The sequence below is a fragment of the Leuciscus leuciscus genome, assembly GCF_965113295.1.
Source record: "Leuciscus leuciscus genome assembly, chromosome: 11".
NCBI classification, from domain to species: domain Eukaryota; kingdom Metazoa; phylum Chordata; class Actinopteri; order Cypriniformes; family Leuciscidae; genus Leuciscus; species Leuciscus leuciscus.
Window position 1 is genome coordinate 9,829,125 of NC_138735.1, and position 27,954 is coordinate 9,857,078.

A 27,954-nucleotide genomic window follows, 5' to 3' on the forward strand; every position below is an offset into this window, starting at 1 on the left:
CATGACACCTGCTGAGCACTTGTATCTTTAATGTGCAGAAAAGCTCTTCAGTCCCTGCTTCCATAAGAGCATAGAGCTCAGCACAGTGGTAAGTGTTCTTCCATCACACTGAGTGAGAGGAAGGCGTAAATGTGAGGCTGCCCATGTTCCCTTACCTTTACTCAGCTTGGAAGCTTCTCATCAGCAGGACTAACTCTGAGTCTAACACTTCCTGTGGTTCCCTGCTCTGAAAGACAAATGAATTTGATAGTGCTGCAGTATCAGGCTTCTATATTGGCCTGTGTCAACACCAAGTCACAGCAGAATCACTGGTAAGACATTCTAAGTGATGGGAAATCTCCAAGTTTAGGAGATTACGTGAGCAAGACTGCTGACTACATGGCATTAAAGCGGAGCTATGCAGTTTTGGCAATTTTTTCGCTGTTTCTCGCTTTTTGCTCGCAGGTTTCTCTATAGAGCTCCCCCTACAGCTTCGGAATAGATATTTGATAACACTGTCGTAAAAACTCATTGGCGACTCTCCCCCCTCTGGTCATGTGCATTTGTTTTCAAAGAAGCCAGTGAACGCACAGAGCCATGTCCACTGAGGACATGATACATAGAAGGCTAGCATATAAATGTATGTGTTCAGTGCCGTAAAGCAATTTGTTACATTGCGAGACCTGATATCACGCGATACTTCCTGACGCTGAGGTCAGCGGCAGGCGCTAGAGGGAAGCGAGACGGCCACCATTCAACCCGAAAAGTCATATAAACGTTCCAATGACTCCGAAGCTGTTCAGTTAAGAAAAAAAAAAAAGAAGAACGTCCCCTTTAAGAAGAACATTAAAGAGTCTGTCTATTAATAAAAGCAAAATTGCAATATTCAGTTTTATATATTGTAGACCAGGGGTAGGCAACCTAAGGCACGCGTGCCAGTGTGGGTTAATCGCTGGCACACAAGCAAATGCGAGAGAAGTGTCTGTATTTCATTGAGATAAAGTAGTCTACCTGCACACAGATCTACATTTTGATGTAATAATTCCTCATCGTAAAAAACGCGGAACGCACATGTAGGAAACCTCGTGAATTACGGCCATTTCACGCATAATTTTTTCGGCGTGCGTGTTAATCAATGATCGCATTCACACCGGGAGCAGGAGCAGCGCGTGAGCGCCCAACAGGAGCGTCGCGTGAGCAGCAGTGAAGCGGGGGTTTCGTCGCCGAGTCTATTTTGTCTGCGCTGCTCACGCTCAAATAAAGTGGAAGCCCACTTTTGATGGACAAAATAAATATGATTTCAAACAAAAGTGCCCAAAATGCACAGAATGTGCATGTCTAGTGTGTTTTAACAAGAACTGGATTAGGTTATGTCAGAAAAGAAAATGAAGACTCAAAAATATTTATATAAAATGTACCCATTTAAACTTGTTTTTATTATTCAATTTGGGTAAAAGGATATGGTATTTTATTTAAAAAATATATATATAGAAAATAAATATTTGTGTGTGCTGTAAAGTGGTAAGAAAAAATGAAATCGGAATCGGCTAAAAACGGTATCGGCAGGTCAAACTCAATGAAAAATCGGAAATCGGAATCGGCCTAGAAAATTGTCTCTAGATAGAACTTATAAATACTATTAAATTGTCTATCTAAATCTAAAACAAATTTCAAGAGAAATATTTAAATTTCTGTACTATTTCTGTGTAAGCCATTATGAAAATGTAAAATGTGTTTGTGTGTGTATATATATATATATAGGCTATGTGTGTGTTGTGGCACAGTGATGAACTCGGAAACTTAAAAATGGCACTTTATGACAAAAAGGTTGCCGACCCCTGTTGTAGACTTTAAAGTGTTCCTGTAGCTCAAGTACTAGAGCAGGGAGTTAGCAAAACAAATGTCATGGGTTTGATTCCTAGGGAATCCATGAATTGAAAAGAGGTATACCTTGAATGCAATGTAAGTATATCTTCCAAGTCTGTCAAAAACATAAATGTAATAAGATGGGAAATGATTCCCAGTATCAACCTTATTTTGCAATGTGGAAGTAAGAAATTAGAAATTTTATTCCAAATCATTAGATTACACGTCTAAATACACGTCTACTGTAAATAACCAGAAGAATAACAAAGTGCAGTAAATGGAAAAACTATTTGTGCTACAAACCATTGTGTTTATTATGGAAGCTTGCTTCCACCACAGAATAAAACAATTTAAAAGATATTTGCGAGTTATAGTAAAATTCTGATAAAAAATTTAATAAAATGCGTTTACAACACGCAATTGCGACTTTATATCACACAATTCTGAGTTTATCACTTGCAATTGTGCATTTATATCTTGCAATTCGGACTTAATAACACACAGTTGCGAGTTTATATTACGCAAGTACTTCTTTTTTATTCAGTGATGGAAACAAGCTTCCATAGTTTAGGAATGCATGAACTTCATCTGACATTAGTTTGTTTAATTTCATATATAAATAAAAAATGTACACCACATATCTGTCACGCCCGCTCCGCAACACTAGTAGTTGTTGGGGGGTCTACCACCCCCCCTGAAAAAAATCTTAGGGGAAAAACTGTTATGATTATGATAATGAAATAAAATAAGATGATAACAAATATCAGTTTGCAATATAAAACAGCATAACTGTTTTGGTACAGGTAACTTTTGGTTCACCGGAAGCTTTGAACATGCCCGCTTTTATGTTAAAACTAAGGTGGATAGCAGGGTCAAATCAGATTTATAAATATTATGAACTGTTATATTCCCTTAGCGTCAGAATACTAAGGATTTTATTATTATTAACATGAGCTCTTTGGTTTTATGGATCCATTAAAAACTCTTCCTGAAGGACAAATTTATGTGATGAGTGATATTTACATGCCAGATGATAGTTCTTCTGTATGTGAGAACAATGGGGTTTTCCACTGGCTGTTGAACAAAACAAGCTTAGATCGTCAATGTACGTGATACATAATACTGAAATTTCACACTTCACAGAGGCTGATTCTGAATTCATCATCGACCTGCATCAGAGAGCGAGTAAGAAAAATAAAGAGAAAGAAAGAAAAAGAGGAGGAGAGTAGAAGCTCCCAATTCCCCAGCCTGCACAGCTCTAAATGCATTCCTGCTGTGCTCTCTTAGCTCTCAAAGCATTGTTCTGATATGTGTGGCAGGTTGCAATTGCCTGGCAATACCCAATGGAGGAGCCTGGGAGGGCATATGGGGCCATTTGCTAAAAATCACTGCAGCGCCTGATTCAAAGAACACAAATGTATTCTTTTTAACTGGAAAATAAGATCCTAGCTTTATTTTTTATTTGCCATTCAAGAAGGAAACCATGCTTTATTACACATCTCAAAAGTGAGGAAGGGGATTGTCAACCCATCTGCACTCACTGGTATAAGCGCTCACCTCGTCTTTCTCTCTTAGCCAGCTGAAAGCCTGTTTTATGATTCTCAAATGAGCTTAAAGGGGTGAATGGCTGGACATGGTGGCTTGTTAAGAACATCTAACCGGGGAGCTGATCTAAAATAGATTAAAGGTGAACAGGGGAAACCCTATGATGAGATGTAATATGTAAGAAACAATCAAAACAGTCAAACACAGCAGTTTAGTACCAGTTGAGTTCAGTTTAGTACCACTGTATCAACAGACTTCTCGGCCTGATTCTGATATTAAGCCCAATTCTAAATATGTTGTGTGTTATTTAAGTTTGGTTATTACAAGCTACCTAGTGTAACATTTTGAAAACACTGCAATGACACTTATAAAATAGTTTAGTTTAGTTTGCCATTTTTATAGATATATTTTAGATTCCTTAACCTTAGCCATATACCTAAACATAACTAGAGTATAACATATATATATATATACATAAATAACGGGCAGGGAAATGTACATGACCACTTTAGTAACCATTAAATAATTATTTTTGAGCTGCTAATCCTACTCCTATCTTTAAAACTAACCATTACCATTTCTTTAAAAAAACACACATATATTATAAGGAAAAACGTATCAAACAGGCAAGTGTAATCACAATAATTAATTTATTGCAAAAAATGTAAAAAAAAAGTGGTACAAAGTCAACCGAATTAAGATGTGTAGCATTCGCAGTCCTCATATACAATAGTTTTATATGATACAGAGAACAATTTGAGTTGTTAATCACTGAAAAACATATTACCATACAGGGGCGTCATGCAAGCCAAAATTCTGGGGGGGCACAATCTGAGACGTTGCAATTGTTTTCTGACGGGTGATATGGATCATGTTAGGAGGGGTCAGGGGGTTTCTCCCCCTGAATTTTTTTTAATTCTGGCTGCTAAACATACCATTTCAATGCAGTTTGGGAGGGCCAGAAGTACCTTAACGGAGCTAGCAGCAACCCTCCTCTATCTGTGGACTAAGTTAAAGTATCTATTTTGTAAGTTTATGTAAAAGACAGGTTGATGAAAGAACTGTAAGCTCAAATTCAAAAGCTTTTGAAGTCTACTTCATTAAAGCATGTTTACACACACACTTACTGTACACTTAGGCCTACACATGATTTTAAAAACAGTAGCCTACCATTGCAGTTTTTATGTTATGATAATTGGTATGTGACCTAAGAACGATCTTACATTAAAGGTACATAAAGGTGCTGAGGTCTGACTTTGTGGTGCTCTGAAATTAAGTTATTTTAATATTAATATGTGATGAAGGACTTTGAAAGAAGTTTGACAGATTTCAGTGTTGAATAAGGTTAACACTACCCCGTTTATTTGAAAATGGTTAATATTTGACAGAAATGTAAAAAAGTAATCAAAACCGATCAGATAACGTTACTATGGCTTTGTATGGCAGTAACGTTAGCCAACTAGTTTACGGTTAGACTAGGCTAGCTATCGATAACGTTACACTGACACAACTTAAGTTAATGCTCTGAATTCGCAGCTAATATCAAATCCATAACTTTTTGATCAAGTTAAAATTTCCAGGTCAACCACAAATAATCCCACTACCTTTTAATATCATCCGATAAGTAATTCAATGCCGATTTGTTGCTTTGCCCACTTACCACTTCAAGACCATCTGTAAAACATTGCCAGCTCAACGTGCGAGACGAGTGAGTTGCTTGAACATACACAGCAAATATTCTAGAGCGCTACACGCGTAGCGCTCTAGATTTGATATACACATACACCATATTAGGAAAAAGGGGCGGGCTGATGCATTGCTGACCGATTTATTACACATCCAGAAGAATACATTTGAGTCGTTATAGGCTGTGGTATATTATGGAGCATAATAGGAATAAAGTTGTGACAAAAAAATTATCAGGGAGGAAAAATCTGAGGGGGCACGTGCCCCCTCACTTTGAATGGGCATGACGCCACTGTTACCATATACACAGTGAATGTGGGCCTCTCTCATTCAAATGCAAACTTCACCTAAAACATGATATGTCAAAATCCATGACAAAGCAGACGAGAGCCAATGAGCATTTGATATAACTGGCGTAAAACTTTATCATATAGCTTCTCATGGTGGAACATTTTTAATTTGTAACGAGTGCGGGTTTGACGTTTATGGTCGCAACTAAGGATGGAGATTAAGATTCTTGAAAAAAAGCTTGAATTTGGGTCTCACGTGTATTCGGAAGATTCTGCATTTTTTGGTGTATTTTATAGTCATTGTTTGATTTATAGTATATTCATAAAATGCCTTTTGTGTACTACAGCAAACAAAGTAGATATTACATGAAGTAATGGTTTAACAATTACAGAAATGTTAAAGTTTTTAATGTGTATCCTTTAAATAATTATTTGAAATGAGATTGCACTGAACAGAATGAAATATAATTTTAAATTAAGTAAATGAGTCACCAGTGTTCAATGAATGTGATCGAACACATATTCATCACAAATACAAGAGAACAGAATCATAAATACAACATAATTAACCAAATAATTCCATGAATTCAGTATTCGATTAAATAAGGATTCATTAACATTTGTATGTTGCTGATACATAAATAATTTACGTTTTAGATGCTGTCAATACATCAATATCATACGTTTCAGTGTCTATGCAAATGTGAGTAACTGTACGTGTGGTAGAACCACACTTTACATGCAAATACATACTAATGAGATCATATTGCTAATACAGAGATTAACCACAACTGTCTGCTTTTGCACCACTCTGGTCAGCACTCCATCTCTGTTACCAGTTGTTGTTGATGTAAATAGCTATACAGTCATGTTCTTCAATGGTCCAGGGCTTTGAAATGAAGGCTTTCTGTTCGATTGCGGAGAATGTGGCAATCCATAAGTGAGGCTCATTACCTTCAGCACAGCCACCTCGCTAGTGAGTATTGAACATAAACGAGCTGAGCAACGCTTGTGTTACATGCCATTATCGATCAATGCACAGCAGGGAGCCAGTTCATCAAGCCCTTCTCACTTTTCTCCAGCCAACTGAGACCAAGGAGTGGACAAGACAGGTTCAATTTAACATATCTTATCGTTAATCTCTACCCATCACTAAGAGTAGAGAAAACTGGAGGTGTGGTGCAGAACCTTATAGTTCCCTATGATCTGCAATCATGGTCATGATATGGAGAATTAACTCAAGGTAAGACTCAAGGTTTCATCAAGGTAAGAGTCCCAGAGAATGGAACAAACAACACATATTGATATCCAATAAGGAATCAATATAAAGCTGCAGAAAAAGAGGAATGAACAAAATAACACCAGGATATTGAGGGCATGATGATCCCTGATTATCAGAGAAAAGGACAAAAACAGTCCAAAGCACCCATCTAAACTTGCTTCAAACAATGATCATTCCAAATTCATTTGTCTTTTTGGAAGTAACACAAGTGCATATACCTGTAGTACACTGGAAATAGAATGAGGCATTAAGGCGAGACACGGCAGGTGAAAACATCGTTTTTTCATGCAGTGGTAGCCTAAATTTTGAGATTTTGGGCCAGTTTGCTCCCTTAACATATAGGGCCCTATTTTAACGATCTGAAACGCAAGTATCAAACGCAGAACTTTGTGGGCGGATTTCAAATCTAAAAGGGGTTGGTCTGAAGTAGCTACATTACTCATAGGTGTGGTTTGGGCGTAACGTCAAATAAACCAATCAGAGCGTCATCTCACATTCCCTTTAAAGCAGGCGCACTTGTTCCATGGCGGATGCTATTATAACGCTGGCGGATTTGCCACGCCAGGAGCGGTTCACAGCCGAGGAGACCAACGTTCTCGTCAGGGCCGTAAAAGACAGAGAAGTAACATTGTATGGGGATGGGAGAAACCCACCCAAATTAGCTTCGGATAAACAGGCGTATAATAATTTGGGTAAATGTGTAAGCTATATTTATGCCTTTTTTTTTCTTTTTTTTTTTTCTTGTTAACATAGGTAATGTATATATATATATATATTTTTTATATATACCCTTTTATTTAATCATACTGTGACAGACAAGACCAGGGGACAGAGAAAACAAGAGAGAGAAAAAAGAGAAAAAAAATAAATAAAAAAAGGAGAAAAAAAAATAAATAAAAAAAAATAGACAATTTGCTTCGATACCTGCTGACAAAAAGAGAAAACAACAGAAGACACAATCTTCATGGACTTGAATATGTGAACTTGTGTGGTAATATTTTTTCTTGTAATTGTGTATGGTTTGCAAAAATGGGAACTGCTGCCTGCGTCTGTGTAGATGAGAGAAGCAAAGTGTATGCGCGTTGTGCAATGGCACATTATGGACAAGCATGCGCCCTTAAAATAGTATCTGAATAACGCGTTTCCTGGTCTGTGGCGGAATTGTTTTCTGAAACTGCAAAATAGCACCAGGGAATGTTTGTGCCTGAACACGCATCCTTTTTTTGCTGAACCGCCCCCCGGAAGCGCAAGTTCATTCCCTAATTTACCGACATGCGTCTTTGGAGGGAAAAGTCCACTGTGTGTCGGGTGCAAAATAGGAATGATACATGCGTTGGTGTACAAAGTCAATTGCGCTGGGTGCAAGATAGTAAGCTTTCATGTCAAAATAAAAAATATGTCAACATTACACATTAAGGTGGTTATTTCAAGGTGACTCCCGTGCCGTCTCCATTCACAGAAACATGTCATTCCTGTTATCATTGTAAAGCTATCAGTCTCATACACAGCGCTGTCTAATCCAAATATGGGCATTTCATTTGTAGAAATAGCCAACCGTGAAAGTTTGCCGAGGAATCTACAGCCGAAAACCACATCTGATTGGTCAATGTAAATTTCCGACTACGTGAATAGTTCTCTGCACCAAAACGTAAGCACAGCCAAAAAGGTGAAAAGACACCGACAGGAGATCGAAGAGGGGCATACATATGGTGTACGCATGGACATCTTAGGCTGTAAACAGACAGGGAGCTGTTTATTAGATTCAATTAGTTGTAGATGTACATGCAACAAACAGGGACAGTTAATTTGCATGTGTTAAGTGTGTTTGCTATGGTAGTTCTCTTCAGCTTAAGGCTATTAATCATTTATTCATTTATCAATTTCCATGTGTTTTAAATATTATACACTACTGATATTAATTAACTGAATATATATTTTGTTTGTAGGCAGTGTTGTGTGTAACGCGTTACAAAGTAACTCGTTACAGTAACGTAACTACTTTTTGGGGTAAAAAGTAGTGTAACGTGTTACTACTAAAAATTTGGTAACGAAACGTAGTTCCTTTTTCAATTCGGCGCAACGTTACTTTTCCCATGGATATATTTGACAGCGACACTGCCTCAGCTGCGCGCTTGAGAGAAGAGAACTGTTGAGAACTGAAGAAAACGATTTAGTTTCATATTTATGTTTAAATTAAATTAAATAAAAAAATTGCGCAATATATCGGGAGACAAATGGAGTGTGGAGACATGATTTTGACCACTTTATTAAGTTTGTTTTTGTAGAAAACCTGTATTTAAAGTGAATTTCGTTTTGTATTAATTGTATCTTAATTTTAATCAATGTTTTATCAAACAATTGGCTGAATTTAATAAGAAGTAAATTAAAGAAAACTATTTAGTTTCATATTTATGTTTAAATAAAATAAAAAAATAAATAATTTAATCTATGTTGATTATATGAAAAGTGAAAAGAGTGAGTAAGATCATAATTTTGTGCAATATATCGGGAGATAAATGGAGTGGGCAGACATGATTTAGACCACTTTATTAAGTTTGTTTTTGTAGAAAGACTTTCTTTAAAACGAATTTCGTTTTGTATTAATTGTACCTTAATTTTAATCAATGTTTTACCAACCAATTAATTGCCTGAATTTAATAAATAAGTAAATATGGCATGCAAAATAATCATGACGGCACCAGCGCGTGAACTGGAGCTCCTCTCCATACTGTAAATGAACCGAAACTCATAAGCTACTTGTCTCACAGACCTGAGAAATATATAGAAAGCTTGAATATGTGTACTTTTAAACAAAATTTTTTTTTTTTCTCTCAAAATCTCTTTTTTTTCTCCTACTCCCTTGATAGAGTGAGTCGTATGTCTGAAAACTAAGCTTATGTCTTCTATATCATTTTGTCCTATGTTATCAAGACGCGATTCGCACCGGTGTTAGAGAGCAGGGAAGCTTTATTGGCTGTTGCCGAAATTTAAAGTTCGGTGGATAGGGGAAGCGGAGCGGAGAGAAGTGGCGCGAGCACACGGCTCATCGCGGAGTGTCACACTCTACCCCATGATGCAGAGCCGGCTGAGAATAAAAGTTGCCGCACACAGCAGCGCCAATGAGAAGGACTTTTTTTCTTTTGAAATTGATACTATTTTTTATAATAAAGAGCACAAAATAATTACCTGTTATGTCCTCCATTGTATAACTTTATGTCTACATATTTAGGAACAGATATTGGGTTCTGCCCAAAGTCAAGCAACATAAAAGTAACGTAAAAGTAACGAGTAACGTAAAAAGTTACTTTCTAAACGGGGTAACTAAGTAAAGTAACGGATTACTTTTTTAAAAAGTAACGAGTAACGAGCAAACACTACTTTTTAAAAGTAACTTCCCCAACACTGTTTGTAGGTTGGGGGTTTCAATAGAAATGTATGAAATTATACATTATAAAACTTTAAAGGCCATTTTTTTTCAAAATGAGTTAAGAGTCAGATATATCCACTTCAGTAGCACCAACAAGCACCAACTTTTCCAGTCTTATACTTAACTATATTCTGAAGGTTAACCACCACCAGGATGCTCCCTTCCCCTCCATCCTCCCCACCACCACCAGGATGGTCCCTTCCCATACCTCCCAGGCAGGGATGTAGTGGAGGCTAAACGCACGTAAACGCCGTTTGCGAACCTCCCAAAATTCGGAAATAGCGTTTACCCACCTCCAAAGTGCGTTTATCCACCTCTAAATTGCATTTATCCACCTCTAAATTGCGTTTTTCCACCTCTAAATAGCCTATAGTTCCTAAGCCATTTTAAATTAAGCTTATGTCGTTTTAGTTTCATATTGTTCATTATTAGTTTCATAGGTTGTTAAACCTAAGACGAAGTCTTTCATATTGCGCTTCATTACTGTCATTGCGATATCATTAGTTTGTAAAGCTGCCAATCATCTCACGTGAACCACGTGACCATAAGACTGTCCTTCTGCAATGACGCTCTCTGTGTATACTTCCTCATTCTGAGCTACGAGAAAAACAAAACTAAACACATCTCTTCATCTGATTCAAGAAGCTAATAAATGCAGGATTCAAGTATATCTGGTTTGTGTGTGTGAATTCTGTTCGATTTTGGTTATTTTATAGGAACAAAGAATGTTTACAGTATGCATGCTAGTAAAGATAGCCCCTAGCTTCATATAAAATGCTAAATATAACATATTTCAAAATCTTTTTTTGACTTGAAACCATTTTAAACCGCGACCGGAATATGATACAAATACTCAATGGTGTTTTAAAGTGTTTAAAGTGAGTTTTAAAGTGAGCTTTAAGTAAAAGTGTAATATTAATCAATTATATTGTGTCATGTAGCTTGAGGCTACCTGTTAAGCTAATGCACCTGCTGCAGGAGCTTCCTATTCCATACAATATTTTTATTTAAAGAATTTTCAAGAACAGTTATTTTTTTGTTGGTTTTCTAACAAGACTTAAGATAATAGATGGATTACTCTTGTATAGTGGAATGGCAAAGATTTAGATGGTCAAGCAAAGAATACAGGAATACAGGCTATAATGGCTGAATTCAAACAAAATGTGTTAAATGTTCGTCGATTTACATGAATGGGCAATTTCTCATCGTCAGACATTAGTCAAAGACTGTAAATGGGTGTTTACAGGGCAATAAAATATCTGAAAGCATCTTATCAGCCTTTTCTAAAAACCTCTCCAAAGCCTCCCATGATATGGTCTTACAATAGGCTTCATAAAATGCATAATTTTAGAGATATCATCCTCAGATTTGAAATGAAGCATGACCACACTTGTAGCTACACTTTAGTTGTGGTTATAAGTTGATATCCTATATTCAAAAATATATATTATACATTTAATAAATATATTCTTAATATTTGTTGTTTTTGTTTTGCTATAGCATTCAGACTGGATACCTAAACATTGAATGCATACTAAATAATTTATTTTAATGGTTTGTCTGAAAGGGTTAGTCTATAGGCCTTATAATACGACCAGCTACTTGACAGGATGTGGTGAGCTAAGCTGTCTTTTCTCCATTTTAACTTCATTTTACAGACAGAGGTGAGACAGACAATTATGCAGAGACCACAGAGAGAGGAGATATAGAGAGGAGAGAGATAGAGAGAGGGGAGATGAGGAAAGAGGAGGAAAAGAGGTAAGACAAACAGAGAATGAAGAAACAGAGACAGGACAATTCGAGAGAGAAGGAACAGAGAGGAGAGACCGAGAGAGGAGAAGCTGAGGATGAAGAAACAGAGAGAGGAGAGACAGAGAGAGGAGAAGCTGAGGACGAAGGAACAGAGAGAGGAGAGACAGAGAGAGGAGAAGCTGAGGATGAAGGAACAGAGAGAGAAGAGACAGAGAGAGGAGAAGCTGAGGATGAAGGAACAGAGGGAGAAGAGACAGAGAGAGGAGAAGGTGAGGATGAAGGAACAGAGAGAGGAGAGACAGAGAGAGGAGAAGCTGAGGACGAAAGAACAGAGAGAGGAGAGACCGAGAGAGGAGAAGCTGAGGACGAAGGAACAGAGAGAGGAGAGACCGAGAGAAGATGCCACCCACACATTTGGACAGAAAAGCAACACAGTCAGTTTATTCCTTCTTGAGTCTATTTAACAAGAACTTTAATGTATGAATTGAATAGTGATTGTGTGACCTATGATGAGGGAACAACCAGTGATACCCTTGGTAGTACCATCAAATGATAGCCTATAGCGATGTCATCAGGATACACATACACCGGTAGGCAGTGGCCCACCTTACCGGGTGACCACTTCGTGGTCCACCAGAATTTATAGTTAACCCTCCCCTTTTTTTACCACTACACCTTTGCTCCCAGGGGTCGGCTGCACCCCTGCCTTCGTCTTCAGGCAGGAAATGCAGATTCCGTACCCTCGGATTGCGAGCTTCAGACGGGGCCTACGCCAAAGAACTTTATATCATAATTCTTGCTGTGCTGTAAATAAATGCATACTTGTTACGCCATTTTGCCTCCCGAGTCTTTCTGGTAGAACTGCTTTGATTGCAAGCAGGTTCATAAAGTGAAAGCTGATATTGTCAGGACTGCGTATGTAACTGCCGAATAAGACATGCTTGACTCTGCAGGTCCAGGACCAAAGTAGCAACATGTCCTGATATGTGTCTTTGTGAATAAGTCATGAGGCTAAGCCCTGCAGTCCTTACAAGGCCCTCTAGGGTTATAGGGCTTCGGGGCGCAATTGAAAGACCATCATAGAGCCGCAGGCTAGAGCTGGGTGCTTGGGGTGACAACCAAATGTTGAGCCCCGGGGCAAAGAGATCACAGCAGAGGTCTGAGAGAACATTTTGCCTGCAGCCCAGCCAGTCCACTACCTCTACCAGGAAACCACTGAACCTGTGATGCACATCATAGACACAGTGACCTCAACATCTGTGGCTGAAGCTAATTTCAGAAAGACGTCTTCTGGAATACAGGGGTGTGTAGATCAAAGAATATTGCATGGAGGGACTGGGGAGGTATCAAAAGAACACTAGTTTTAAAAGATAATTTTGTCATTATTTCCTCACCCTCATGTCATTCCAAACCTGTATGGTTTTCTTCCATGGAACACAAAAAGAAAATTCACTTTGTAAATGCATACAATGTCTAGATTCTATCAGAGTTGTAGTCGAGACCAGCTCATTTGATTCATCCAGGTTGAGTCAGAGTCAAGACAGACCTGAAGAGGGTCTGAACAATTAATTTACTTTGGGGTGAATGGATCCTGGTTTCGCAGCAGTGTCATGTGAATCTCTGCAGTGCACAAACAGTGTGCTTCAGTGAGACTCCATAGCACAGAGATGATCATATGCACAGACCAAAAAAAAAAAAAAAAATGCGGTGTTGTAGATAGGTTCGGCTTTGAGTTCGGCTTTCAAGACCAAGTTCAAATGCTCCTGAGTCCATACGAGACCAAGCACATATGGTCTTGGACTTGGACTTGAATAATAGGACACTGCAATCAAACTCCAAAAAGATTTTTTTTAAAAGCACTATGAAAATAGTCCAAATGACAAAGTTAATTTTGTTTATTATTAACACAGTCAAACACTTATAAAACAATTGTATCTCTAGCCACTAGAAACACAGTGCTTAGCTGATATGAAGAAGGTGAAAGTGAATGTCCCGCATTCAAATAAAAAGCCTGGGAGTACAAATAAAAACCATTAACCCATTAACTGAAAGCCAAGATAACAGAGGAATCTGATATTTATTTTTATGGGTGACAGATTGATGAAGCGTTATATGGAGGTAGTACAAGTAATGCATGTGTAAGATCAGCTAATGAAGAACATTGTGAGACCCTACTGATGTTGCAGTCAGCAGCTCACTGTAAACCAGATCTTCCTTTTTTGTGGAGTGATGCTGCGAACCAACAGTTTAGGAATTGGAACGGATACACCTGCATGTTAACGAGCAGGAGAAAAAAAAATGGTGGGTGGCTCTTTTCTGTGTGGAGATTTGCATGTTCTGTTCATGCTGGTTTGGGTTTCCTCTGGGTGGAAGTGTCATGCTAAGTTGATGGATGTGGCTGCTGCATTCAACAGGCCTCTTCAGCGTCACACATTTTGGACTATGCGTGCCATGATGGCTCAGTGGGTAGCACTCTTATCAAAGCAAGAAGGTCCCCCGTTTTAGTCCCAGCTAAGCCAGGAGACCTTTCTGTGAGGAATCTTCATGTTCTCCCCATGTCTGCATGGGTTTCCTCTGGGTGATTTGGTTTCCTCCTTAATCCGAAGACATGCAACATAGGTGAATTGGAGACTGTACATTGTGCATAGGTGTGAGTGTAAGAATATTTGCGTGTGTCTGTATGTGTGAGCCCTTTGATGGACCGGCCATCCATCCAGAGTGTTTCCCAAGCCGCAACCGGTATAGAGCAAGCGGTTTGAAGAATGGTTCCAGATTTAGACATGGCACTTGATAAAGAGATCTGATTTGCAGACTGGGTGCATGCTCACGTTTCTTTGAGCTGGATAAGGGACTAATCTGCAAATTGACACTCATGCTTTTCTTAATATTCCAGCCATGTCTCCAGTGGTTTCCAGCTAATGTGAAATAGAGTAGGATTTTACTGCTAGACAAACATGTTCTGCATCTGTGATGTAAGCAAAATAAATAAATAAAAATAAACAGACAGTCTGTTCTAAAAAGATGAAAAAGCAAAGAAAAATAAGAATCTGTTCATGACACACACACACACACACACACACACACACACACACACACACACACACACACACACACACACACACACACACACACACACACACACACACACACACACACACACACACACACACACACACACACACACACACACACACACTAAATCATTCCTGACATACTTTTATTCTGCATGGATTGGCTAAGCACAGGAATTGTTTCTGCATCAATAGAGAAGAGAGACTATAGTAGCTTGAACTGTCTGAAATAGGGTAAATAACATGTCAGTGAAAGGGTGACCTCCAGACATCCACATACACACACACAAACATTTCTCATTCATTACACATGGGTAGAATGGAAGAACTGACCCTTCACTAAGTCAAGCCCCCTTGGTTGCTGTGGCTATAGCTTTCAAGGCCTCAGTTGATAGTGATTATAATTGATAACAATACTGTTCCTGAACAGAACCATGTCTAACCACAACATTTCAGTTTATTTCATCACACTTGCAATAAGAGAGAAACACCTAGGGAGGGAAGGTGTGTAGTCTGTGCCTCAACTTCTCAAATACACTAACCTGGCCCTCCATCCTCCACCATGCATAAATAAAATAATGCTCTTACAGAAAAGTACTGTGAAAGTATCATGATATGAAACTTTGATATGTCCCAATAGTAATGTATGATTCCCATATTCAATTACCACGGAGCTCTACTAGTGGTGCTTATAAACATGTCTGGCCAGCAGTCCAGATGGTTTAAACAGCAATGTTTTAATGTCTAGGGAGATAAACACTCAAGATAAAATCATAATTATTCATAAGAATGTGTGAATATTCATGAAGGCCATTGAAGTGAACTATTTTTAGCTTTTTATACCAGGCAAGGGTTTCATTTTTAGAAATACATTTTCACACAAAAGTTAAATGTGTTTCCATGAAAACGTACTCGGTTACTAACGTAACCTCGGTTCTCTCTAGAAGAGGGAACGAGTACTTGCGTAAGATATCTTACGCTAGGGGAAAACCTCTTTTCCTCGAGATATTGAAGCCAAAAATTATCCTTAATTTTGCAATAATGTAAAACGCATTGCAGCAGCATGCAGACATGGGCGAGACAGCTCGCGCGCCCATTGGCTGCTCTGCGGCAACTGCACCAGCCTATCGATAGAGGCTCCTCATGACGTCAGAACCAATGAGGGCGCTTCGCGCCCATTACGTCATGTCCCGCCGAAATCGGGTGGGGCCAGGGCTATAAATACGGCCCAGAGAGGCTGGTTTGGTCAGTTTTTCATCGCTGAAGCGAATCAGAACATGACGCATGCACGGCAAGATACGCAAGTACTCGTTCCCTCTTCTAGAGAGAACCGAGGTTACGTTAGTAACCGAGTACGTTCTCTTACGAGAGGTCTCTCGTACTTGCGTAAGATATCTTACGCTAGGGGAACACAATGTAAAACGCCGTGCGTGCTTGAGACATAACACTAAAGTCCCAAGGGCAGGTGCCCGGGGCTCATACAGTGCCTAATCACAAGGGACTCACAGAGAATCCGGGAAGAGGGGCTAGAATAGCATCATTCCTGTAATATTGAGCTCTGATAAGAGCATGTTATATCAAGTGTTCCACACAGCCAGGGCGAACTCAGCCTGGACTGGTAAATATGGGGGACTTACGTACTGCCCACAGAAGTATATAGGCGATCAGTGATCGACGCTCTAGCAGTTTCAGCATCCCGAGCCGACAGCATCGGGCGGGCAATACTGAAAAATTAAACCGAGAGCAACCTAGCTTGCAAAGCGGGAACCTCGAGGTTATAAAACCTTATAAATGTAGACGGGGAGGCCCAGCCTGCCGCCCTACAGATATCTTGCAAGGCAATCCCACTGGACCAAGCCCGCGACGAGGCCATACCTCTTGTGGAGTGCGCTTTGAAACCTATCGGGCATTGCAGGCCCTTGGATGTGTAAGCTAGCGCTATAGCATCAACTATCCACCTGGATAGACTCTGTTTTGACGCAGCTAGTCCCTTAGAACGTCAGCTGAACAAAACAGAGAGCTGCTCCGTCTGTCTGAAAACAGATGAGCGAGACACAAAGGCTCTTAACGCCCTGACCGGGCAAAGGAAGCCTGCGTCCCCTTCCTCCTCAGATACCGGCAGGGCCGACAGGGAGATAACCTGTGCCCTAAACGGTGTGTTGAGGGATTTAGGAACATATCCGTGCTTTGGTTTGAGTATGACTCTCGAGTCATTCGGCCCAAACTCCATACACGTCGTGCTCGCTGAGAGCGCTTGCAAATCCCCTATGCGCTTCACTGAAGCGAGAGCCAGAAGAAACACTGTTTTGAAAGACAAGGGTTTCAGGTCTATTGACTGTATTGGCTCGAATGGGGCACCTTTCATGGCTTCCAGAACCGTGGAAAGGTCCCAAACGGGAACTGAGGGTGGTCTGGGCGGGTTCAGCCTCTTAGCTCCTCTAAGGAAGCGAATTACCAGATCGTTCCTTCCTAATGACTGGCCAAGCGGTGGTTCAGCGAACGCTGCTATGGCCGCCACATAAACTTTGAGCGTGGATGGGGTTCTGCCCTTATCCAGAAGCTCTTGTAAAAAAGGAGAGAACCTCCGGCACCCCACAGCGTGAGGGTGAAGTGCCACTCGCTGTACACCAGCTAGTGAACACAGACCCTTTTGAGGAATAGAGCCGCCTCGTAGATGGAGCTCTAGCCTGCGTGATCGTGTTTAACACTCCCGCTGGGAGGTTAATGGGTACCCGTTGATGGCCCACACATGTAGGGACCAAAGCTCCGGGCGAGGATGCCAGATCGAGCCGTTCGCCTGCGAGAGGAGATCCCTCCTCACCGGTATCGGCCACGGGGCGGTACTCGTCAGCTGCCTCAGGACTGGAAACCAGACTTGGTTTGTCCAAAATGGGGCGACGAGTAGCACTGGGCATCCACTCTCCCTGATTCGCTCTAACACCTGGGGTAGGAGCGTGACAGGGGGAAACGCATAGAGCGGGCAGCGGGGCCAGCGTGAGCCAGCGCATCCCTGCTCTTGGAGAAGAATTCCTGACAATGAGCGTTCTCTTGAGACGCAAATAGGTCTATTTCCGCTCTGCCAAATGTCCTCCATAGCATTTTGACTGTCTGTGGATGTAAAGACCATTCTCCTGTCGGCAGATTGTTTCTGGACAGTCTGTCTGGTCCCACATACAGATGGCCGGGCACATACGCTGCCCTGAGCGAGCGCAGGTTGTGCTGAGCCCAGACCAGGAGGCGTTCCGTCAGCCTGTGAAGGATTCTGGATCTGATACCTCCTTGGTGATTTATATAAGCCACCACTGACATGTTGTCCGAACGGACCAAGACGTGGTGTCTTTTTATCTGGGGACAAAAAACGCCTCAGCGCGTTGTCGACTGCCATCATTTCCAGGCAGTTTATATGCAGAAGCTTTTCCCGTTCCGACCACTGGCCGAATAACGGTCTGCCCTCGAGCAGCGCTCCCCATCCCGAGGTTGAGGCGTCCGTAGACACCACCTTCACACTCAAGGAAGTCCCCAGGCTTACACCTGACCGGTACCAGTCGGTCACTGTCCAGGGTTTCAGAGCTGCGACGCATTTCTGATCGACCTTGAGGCGCGCGAGGTCCAAGCTCTGCGCGGCGCGCGCTTTCAACCAATACTGCAGCGGGCGCATGCGAAGCAGACCCAGCTGAAGCACTGAGGATGCTGAAGCCATGAGACCCAGCATCCTTTGAAACTTTTTGAGCGGGACTAAAGTGCCGTGGCGAAAAAATCTCTGTCATGCGCTGAATACTTAGTCTGCGCTGCGGCGACAGCTGTGCTGTCATAGACAGCGAGTCCAGATCTGTGCCCAGAAAAGATATTTTCTGACTGGGAGACAGTGAACTCTTTGCCCAATTGACTGTGAGACCTAAATTCTCGAGGTGATCGAGTAATATGGTCCTGTGTTCTATGAGCTCCGACTGTGATCGAGCTAGAACCAGCCAATCGTCCAAATAATTCAGCACTCGTATGCCTCGGAGCCTGAGGGGTGCGAGCGCTGTATCCATGCACATCGTGAATACGCGAGGTGCCAGGGATAGGCCGAATGGCAGGACTGTGAACTGATATGCCTGGCCCTCGAAGGCGAATCTCAAAAATCGCCTGTGACGTGACGCTATTTGTATTTGAAAATAAGCGTCTTTCAGATCTATCGACACGAACCAGTCCCCTTGGCAAATTTGCGAGAGGATTTTCTTGGTCGAGAGCATTCTGAACCGTCGTTTCAGAAGTACTTTGTTTAGTCGTCTTAGATCTAAAATGGGTCTGAGACCCCCGTCTTTTTTTTTTTTTTTTTTGGTACCAGAAAATATCTGCTGTACATGCCCCCTTCGCTCTGAGCTTGTGATAGGGGTTCTATAGCCCCTTTGCTCAGTAACTTCGCTATTTCGGCCCGAAGTAGGTGTGCTACTTCCTTTTTCACCGTAGTATCGATTCGCGCCGCTTTGCGTTGCGGGCGTCGACCGAACTGTAGCGAATAGCCTCTTTCTATAATGTCTAGCACCCACTTCGAAACCCCGGGTAGCCTTGCCCATGCGTTTGCACGAATGGCTAGGGGTTGAATGCGAAGCGCGCTCTGGTCGCTCAGCGACAGAGGGGCTTCAGTGTGCTGCAACATAAGCGTCGCGCTTATGACATTTGAGGCAGGGGGCGCGCTGATAACAGCGGGCAGATTGCCCGCGCTCGACTCCTCTGCGGTGGTCAATCGAGAGGGGGAGGGCTGGGCGAGTCCCGTAAGACCTGTCATGTCCATGTTTGAATGTGGGCGTGGGATAGCGGGCACATTTACAACACTGAGAGCATTGTCTGCCTGAGCAGAGCGAATGCATGTTGGTTTCGTTTTACAGAAACCTTGAGACATGCAAAACGTAGTGTTTGTGGGCACTGGGCAGTGGGCACATTTACCACATTTAATGCGCAATCGATCTGGGTCGATTTCATGTGCGCGAGCCCTGTGTGACGGGCTGTGTTTCTGTGTAGGAATGAGCACTGGGCATTTTGTCTACACTCATAACACCATCGGCCGTGGCCGGAACACCAGAAAATACACTCTATGGGATTTATCTGGGTAGCCGTAAAGCGGCGTTTGTGTGCAGGCAAGCGGGCTGTGTCGCCGACTTATTTACTGCAGAATACACTGGAACAGTCGCATTTACTGGAACCGAACGAGCGAGAAGTTGCCATAGTAACAGAGAGCGTCAACACGCTGGCGTTTGTTTGCAGGTGTGCGTGTATTACAATAGACTCGTCCACTGCAATATTGACATTTTCCAGAGAAATGTGTGAGAATGGAGGTAGTGACACACGGAAACCATAGAAACGGTGCTTGGGTGCAGGCGAGCGGGTTGTACAACGCGCTCGTTGGCTGCAAAAATACACATCTGCAGTCGCCTTTTCAGGGAACTGACAGAGCGAGCATTGACGGCAAAAAAAAATTTTTTTTTTTTTTTTTGCCGTTAGACCTGGGATCGAACGCGGGTCTCTCGCGTGAAAACCTGAGAATCTGCCACTGGGCCACAGGGGAAGACTCAAAGGAATTTATATAGCGCGAGTATTATAAGAGAAACCTGTGTTTCTGTGTAGGAATGCGCACTGGGCATTTTGTTTACACTCATAACACCATCGGCCGTGGCCGGAACACCAGAAAATACACTCTATGGGATTTATCTGGGTAGCCGTAAAGCGGCGTTTGTGTGCAGGCAAGCGGGCTGTGTCGCCGACTTATTTACTGCAGAATACACTGGAACAGTCGCATTTACTGGAACTGAACGAGCGAGAAGTTGCCATAGAAAACAGAGAGCGTCAACATGCTGGCGTTTGTTTGCAGGCGCGCGTGCATTACAACAGGCTCGCTCACTGCAGTATGACATTTCCAGTCGCCTGAACTTCAGAGGGGAATGAGAAATGTGTAAGAAATAGAATTCGGCCCGGCCGCAGCGGGACATTATCACTCTTTTCTCCTTTCGCCAGTGACGCACGGGAACCATAGAAACGGTGTTTGGGTGCAGGCGAGCGGGTTGTACAACGCGCTCGTTGGCTGCAAAATGCACATCTGCAGTCGCCTTTCAGGGAACTGACAGAGCGAAGCATTGGAGGCATAATTAATCTGCCGTTAGACCGAGATTCGAACTCCGGTCTCTCGTGTGAAAAAACCAAAGATTCCGCCACTGAGCCACAGGGGAGAACACAAAGGCTTTCAGATGCACGAGCATATAAGAGCGTCAACATGTTTTCTTCGGCGTTTGACGCGTGAATGGGGCACAGAAGTAGCTTTCTTGTACGTAAAGAAAACTAACCCCGACCGTCCGCTTCCAGCCTCCCCTGTGAACGGCGCATTTTGCGCGGCTCGAACAGAGGGAGAGAGAAAACTAGCCCCGTGACCGTCCGCTCCTGACATCCCCTGTGAACGGCGCGTTTTGCGCGGCTCGAACAGAGGGAGAGCAGGTATCATCCTCCAAGCAGGCAAGGCAAGCGGGCGCACCGGCGAGCTTTGCGGGTTGGGGGGGGAAAGGGGCGTCTTGAAAAAGACGCCCGGCTCTTTTAGTGCAATGAGAGTGTGTGTCGCGGCGGCGAACACACACACATACACAAAACACAGTAACAGAGAAAAGGATATGTACGCCGGAAAGCGTCAGCAGAAACGGCGACTGAAGGCGGCGAGATGTCGACCAGCAGCTTCAGATGCACTAATCCCGCTGGGTGCTTGCAATCAGACGGCGCGGCTTCCTCTCAGGATCCAGCGATGCGTGAGCCCGCTGAAGAGATGAAAAACTGACCAAACCAGCCTCTCTGGGCCGTATTTATAGCCCTGGCCCCACCCGATTTCGGCGGGACATGACGTAATGGGCGCGAAGCGCCCTCATTGGTTCTGACGTCATGAGGAGCCTCTATCGATAGGCTGGTGCAGTTGCCGCAGAGCAGCCAATGGGCGCGCGAGCTGTCTCGCCCATGTCTGCATGCTGCTGCAATGCGTTTTACATTATTGCAAAATTAAGGATAATTTTTGGCTTCAATATCTCGAGGAAAAGAGGTTTTCCCCTAGCGTAAGATATCTTACGCAAGTACGAGAGACCTCTCGTAAGAGAACTATCTACAAGGTCAACTGAGGTGCAAATCAAACATCAGCATGCTAATGCTATTCATGCACATTTAACTTCCCAGGAACATTAAGAATTGAAAAGTCACTTTTCGGTTGTTGTTATCTATCTTCCCTCATTCCCAACTGCATACTTGCCATGGCCTATGAGGAATATATGGCTTCCATGGAAACAATACAATCCAGGCAACATGGTCCACTATTGAAAAGTTTAGAGTCTGCAGTTTAGAAGCCAAGGTGGAAATACTTGCAAAGGCTCAGTTTTCTCTGAAATTTACCAGGATAAATTAATAGTTCGTAAAAAAAAACACAAAAAATTATAAAAAAAATTATAAAAAAAACACATTATCACTCTGCCATTCTAAACCCATATGACTTAATTAGAAAGTATTCCATGCAATGAAAGTGAATGGAGAATGTGAGAGTCCAACTTCAGAAAGGGCAAACATTTACATATATTGTATTATCAAAAAGTGGTCTATACAACTTGTACACTACATAGTCTTCTGAAGCCAAATGATAGTTCTCTTACGAGAGGTTCTCTCGTATTGCGTAAGTTGCTTACGCTACAGGTAAAGTTGTCTTTTCTCGAGATCTGAAGCCAAAAATGATCCTTAATTTTGTATTTATTGTCAACGCAGTGCGGCAGACAGCAGACCATGGCAGGCTGTATGAGCGTGCTCATTGGCTGTCCTGCGGCAACTGCAGCAGCCTACCAGTGAGCCCTGCGTGACGTCACGCCCAATGAGGGCGCTTCGCGCCCTCCACGCGCCTGGCCCGCCAGAATGGGTGTGGCTAGCGTGTATAAAAGAGGGGCTCACAGGCTGGAATTCTGATTTTCATGTCTTCAGCGAAGCTCTTCGCATCGCTGGATCTTGAGAGCCACCGCCGTTGAAACAAGCGACCAGCAAGCCTAGGAAGCGTCTGAGGAAGCCGGCCGTCTTCGCCGCCTTCAGCCTCCGTGCCTGCTACGCCATCCGGCGACATATCCTTTCTCTGCTGTGTGTGTTCGCCTTTGCGTCACACACTTTCTCTCTCCTAAAAGAGCACGAGGCGTTTTTCTAAAAATACCTCGTCTTTCCTGCGGCTCGTGCCGCTCAGCAACAGAGACCGCCATGTCTTCTGCGCTCTCTGCCTGGGCCGCTAGCACGCCGCCACCGCACTCCCCGAGTGTGAAGAGCTCTCAATGTCGACCTTGCGGGCTCGACTTGAAGCTTTCAACGCAAGCTGTCACTCCGCCTGTCCCTGCGGGGCCGCGCAGAAGTAAGCGCCGCCCCCAGAGACCACTGGAGGCCGTTGCGGCAACGAGAAGCTCGCCGGATCCGTTCCCTCGAGCTTCTCTCTCCCCCCCTCCCGGCCGCGCAGCCGCCGGCACTCGCCCGCGCCGCCGCCACTTCAGGGGATGAGGCAGAGGAGCTGGACGAGGACGCCGCCGCTGAAAGCTCCCCTCTGTTCGAGCCGCGCAAACGGCGCCGCTCACAAGGGATATGTCACAAAGCGGGCGGCCACGGGATAGCTTCCTTTACGTTACAAGAAAGCTACCCCGCGTCCCGTTCGTGCGCGTCACTCTGGTAACATCAATATTGCAGTAAACGAGCCTGTTATAAATACATGCACGCCTGCAAACAAACGCCGTCACGACGAGCAATGTTCAGCACCCCGCGTGCCCCACTCGCCGGCGAAAGGAGAAAGAGAGGGTGTTCTGAGTCCCGCTGAGGCCGGACCAACCTCCAATTCTTGCACATTTCGCAGTCCCCTCTAAGTTCAGGTTACTGGAAATACGAATATTGCAGTGAACGAGCCTGTTTTAATACACGCGCGCCTGCAAAACGAACGCCGACACAAAACGTGACGCTCTTTATGCTCGCGCTTACCGAAAGCTTATGTGTTCTCCCCCTGTGGCACAGTGGCAGAACCCTAGGTTTTCACGCCAGAGACCCATGTTCGAATCCGGGCCTTGGCAGCTGATGAAAATTATGCTGTTCGCTCCGAGCTCGCGGCCAGCTTTCTTACTTCAGAAAGCGAACCCGCCTCTAAGATGCCTCACTCACCGGCGAAAGGAGTAAGAGAGAGTGTTTTGAGTCCCGCTGAGGCTGGACCAACCTCCAATCCTCACACATTTCTCAGCCCCCTCTAAGTTCAGGTGGCTGGAAATACTAATATTGCAGCAAACAAGCCTGTTTGATACACGCACGCCTGCAAACGATTGCCGACACTAAACGTGACGCTCTTTTATATGCTCACGCTTACTGAAAGCTTATGTGTTCTCCCCCTGTGGCTCAGTGGCAGAACACTACACTTTTGCACCAGAGACCCGTGTTCGAATCCGGGATCTGACAGCAAATAAAAATGATGCTGTTCATTTCGAGCTCGCGGCCAGCTTTCTAACTTCAGAAAGCGAACCCGCCTCTAAAATGCCTCACTCACTGGCGGAATTAGGAAGAGAGAGTGTTTTGAGTCCCGCTGAGGCCGGACCAACCTCCAATCTCCAATTCTCACACATTTCTCAGCCCCCTCTAAGTTCAGGTTGCTGGAAATACTAATATTGCAGTAAACAAGCCTGTTTTCACACACGCACGCCTGCAAAACGAACGCTGACACAAAACATGACGCTCTTTTATATCCTCGCGCTTACTGGATGCTTATGTGAACTCCCCCTGTGGCAGAGCGGTAGAACACTAGGCTTCCGCGCCAGAGACCCGTGTTCGAATCCGGGCTCTGACAGCAAATACGAATTTTGTTTTTGTGAAGCATATGAGCCGTCAAAGCATTTCGCTCCGTCAGTCCCCTGAGAAGGCGACTGCAGATGTGTATTTTGCAGCGTTGTACAACCCGCTCTCCTGCACCCAAACACCGTCTTCACGGCACCCCAGAGAAATCTCTTAGGAGTACAATTCTGATGATCCGGCTCATGCGGCATGTGTTCCAAGTGTAGAAAATGTGCCCACGTTCTGTGCTCACCCCTACACACAAGCACGATGAACTCCGTGTCTCTATCAGAGCCCACTCTCATAAAGCGGACTAAAGCCGCTCGAGTATTGAATGTAGGTCACGTGTCCACAGCCCCATGCCCACACCTACCCACTGCCCGCTCTGTTACACGGGCCCTCTCTACCGGCCACTCGCTGTGTGTAAGTCCTGTGCCCGCCCCTAGCGCTCACACATACTGACAAACACTGCACCCCCGGCGCCGCTTTCACGCGCCGTCCCTCGCACAATATGTTCCCCGTCCAAAGCCACCGGGACAATGTGTGTAAAACGGCCAGCCATCTCTGTATGCGAGCCGCCGTATTCAAGCACCAAGAGGCCTCCGAATCAGGTTCCCGAGCCCGTGCATCACGGCTATCGGAACCCGGAGTTCATTCTGCCCTTAGCTGTACTATTATTGCAGTAAACGAGCCTGTTTTACACACGCACGCCTGCAAAACGAACGCTGACACACAACAGGACGCTCTTTTATATGGTCGCGCTTACTGAATGCTTACGTGTTCTCCCCCTGTGGCACAGTGGCAGAACACTAGGCTGTCGCGCCAGAGACCCGTGTTCGAATCCGGGCTCTGACAGCAAATAAAAATAATGTTTTTTATGAGCATATGAGCCGTCAAAGCATTTCGCTCTGTCAGTCCCCTAAAAGGCGACTACAGATGCGTATTTTGCACATCGCATGCCCTGAAAGGTCAGGGTATGCGAATTTTGAACTATCTGGACGATTGGCTGATTCTAGCACAGTTAGAGGAAGAACTGATCTCCCACAGAACTGTGCTTCTCAGCCACCTGGAAAACTTGGGTCTCACGGTCAACTGACCAAGAGCTCATTACTGCCCAGTCAGTCAACCCCTTTTCTGGGCTTGGAACTGGACTCTGTGGCAATGACGGCCCGGCTGTCGATATAGCGCGCGCGCCGTATCTAGCGCCTGGCCGCGTCTTTCCAGCTGGACAGCGCCGCACCCCTGAAAACGTTTCAGAGGATGCTGGGTTATATGGCGTCAGCTGCAGCAGTGCTTCAGCTGGGTCTATTACATATGCGCCCCCTACAACGCTGGTTGAACGCCCGTATGCCTCGCCGAGCTTGGGCGGCCGGCGGCATACGAATCAGAGTGACTCAGAGCTGCGTTTCAGCGCTGAGACCCTGGTTAGCGGCCGATTGGTACCAGCAGGGAGTGATAATGGGAGCCGTTTCACGCCGCAAGTTATCTCGACGGATGCATCCAACTTAGGTTGGGGCGCTCTGTTCGAGGGCAAACCGGTCTTTGGCCTGTGGTCAGACCAGGAAAAATGCCTCCATATAAACTGTTTGGAGATGATAGCGGTCGAAAATGCGCTCAAGCATTTCCTCCCACATATACGGGATCCCCACGTACTAGTCCGTTCGGACAACATGTCTGTGGTGTCCTATGTGAACCGACAGGGCGGTGTCAGAACCAGAAATCTCTGCAATCTGACGAAGTGCCTTCTAGTGTGGGCTCACCACTCGTTGCGCTCGCTGAAAGCCGCGCACGTGCCTGGCCACCTGAATGGTACAACATTCCCCCGGGAGAATGGTCCCTGCACCCTCAGACAGTCCAGCTGCTGTGGCGCCTGTTCGGCAGGGCGGAAGTCGACCTATGTGCGTCAAAAGACAACGCTCATTGCCCGAGGTTTTTCTCAAAAGCGAGGATGCGTTGGCCCAAACCTGGCCCAGCCGCCCACTGTATGCTTTCCCTCCGATCTCTCTGTTACCACAGGTAATAAAGAGGGTCAGGGAAAACACGCCACTCAGTGCTCCTCATAGCCCCGCGATGGGGGAACCAAATTGGTACCCAGAGCTAGTGAGGCTGTCGCACTCACCCCCCTGGCCGATCCCGGTCAAGAGAGATCTCCTCTCTCAAGCCGGCGGATCGATATGGCATCCCCACCCAGAGCGCTGGTCTCTGCACGCGTGGGTAATCAACGGATACCCATTGAATTGTCAGAAGGGGTCATAAACACGATCAAGCAGTCTAGAGCCCCTTCCACGAGAAGACTCTACGCGTCTAAATGGTCAGTGTTCACTAAATGGTGCGCCACTAGGAGCCTGGATCCACGCACACGCGGGGTCTCGCGGGTGCTCTCCTTCCTACAAGAGCTGTTGGACAAGGGCAGGTCCCCCTCCACGCTCAAAGTATATGTTGCGGATATCGCAGCGTTCGCTGAGACGACGCGCAGCCATGCAATAGGAAGAAATGAGCTCATTATCCGCTTCCTTAGGGGAGCCAGGAGGATGAACCCCCCGCGGCCCCCCTCGGTTCCTATCTGGGATCTTTCTTTGGTCTTGGAGGCCCTGAAAGCTTTTCCCTTTGAACCATTAGATTCCGTGGATTTACATTTACATTTATGCATTTGGCAGACGCTTTTATCCAAAGTGACTTACATTGCATTTCAAGGTACACATTTACATTCTTATCAGTTCTTGCTTTCCCTGGGAATCAAACCCATGACCTTGGTGTTGCAAGCACCAACGCTCTACTGTTTGAGCTACAGGAAAGCCGATTTGAAATACCTTTCGCTTAAAACCGTTTTTCTGATAGCTCTGGCATCAGTAAAACGCGTGGGGGATTTACACGCGCTGTCTGTCAGCCCTGCGTGTCTCGAGTTCGGACCTAATGACCCTAAAGTCATCCTCAAACCGAGACATGGTTACGTCCCAAAGGCGATTGGCACTCCCTTTAGGGCGCAGATCATCTCCCTGTCGGCTCTGCCTGCATCTGACAGTGATGATAGTGATAACCTCCTATGCCCCGTCAGGGCGCTGAGAGTGTACATCACACGCTCCGCCGCCTTCTGGCGTTCCGAGCAGCTTTTCGTTTCGTTTGGTGGGCGCACCAAGGGTCTCGCCGCCTCGAAACAGAGTCTGTCCAGATGGATAGTGGACTCAATCGCAGCTGCATATGCGTCCAAACACCTGCAGTGCCCTATGG

The 27,954-nt window shown here is 44.4% G+C and overlaps 1 protein-coding gene and 2 long non-coding RNA genes across 5 annotated transcripts in view; 2 read left to right on the top strand and 1 right to left on the bottom strand.

The window, feature by feature from the left end:
• LOC309509977 overlaps positions 1-27,954 on the top strand; it is a 961,882-nt gene that overhangs the window by 717,914 nt on the left and 216,014 nt on the right. The window lies entirely within an intron of this gene.
• dpp6a (dipeptidyl-peptidase 6a) overlaps positions 1-27,954 on the bottom strand; it is a 447,069-nt gene that overhangs the window by 138,835 nt on the left and 280,280 nt on the right. The window lies entirely within an intron of this gene.
• On the top strand, positions 851-1,337 carry LOC309509642. The gene is made up of 2 exons (XR_014209963.1): positions 851-1,193; positions 1,249-1,337. It is a non-coding gene; the product is annotated as an uncharacterized lncRNA (long non-coding RNA).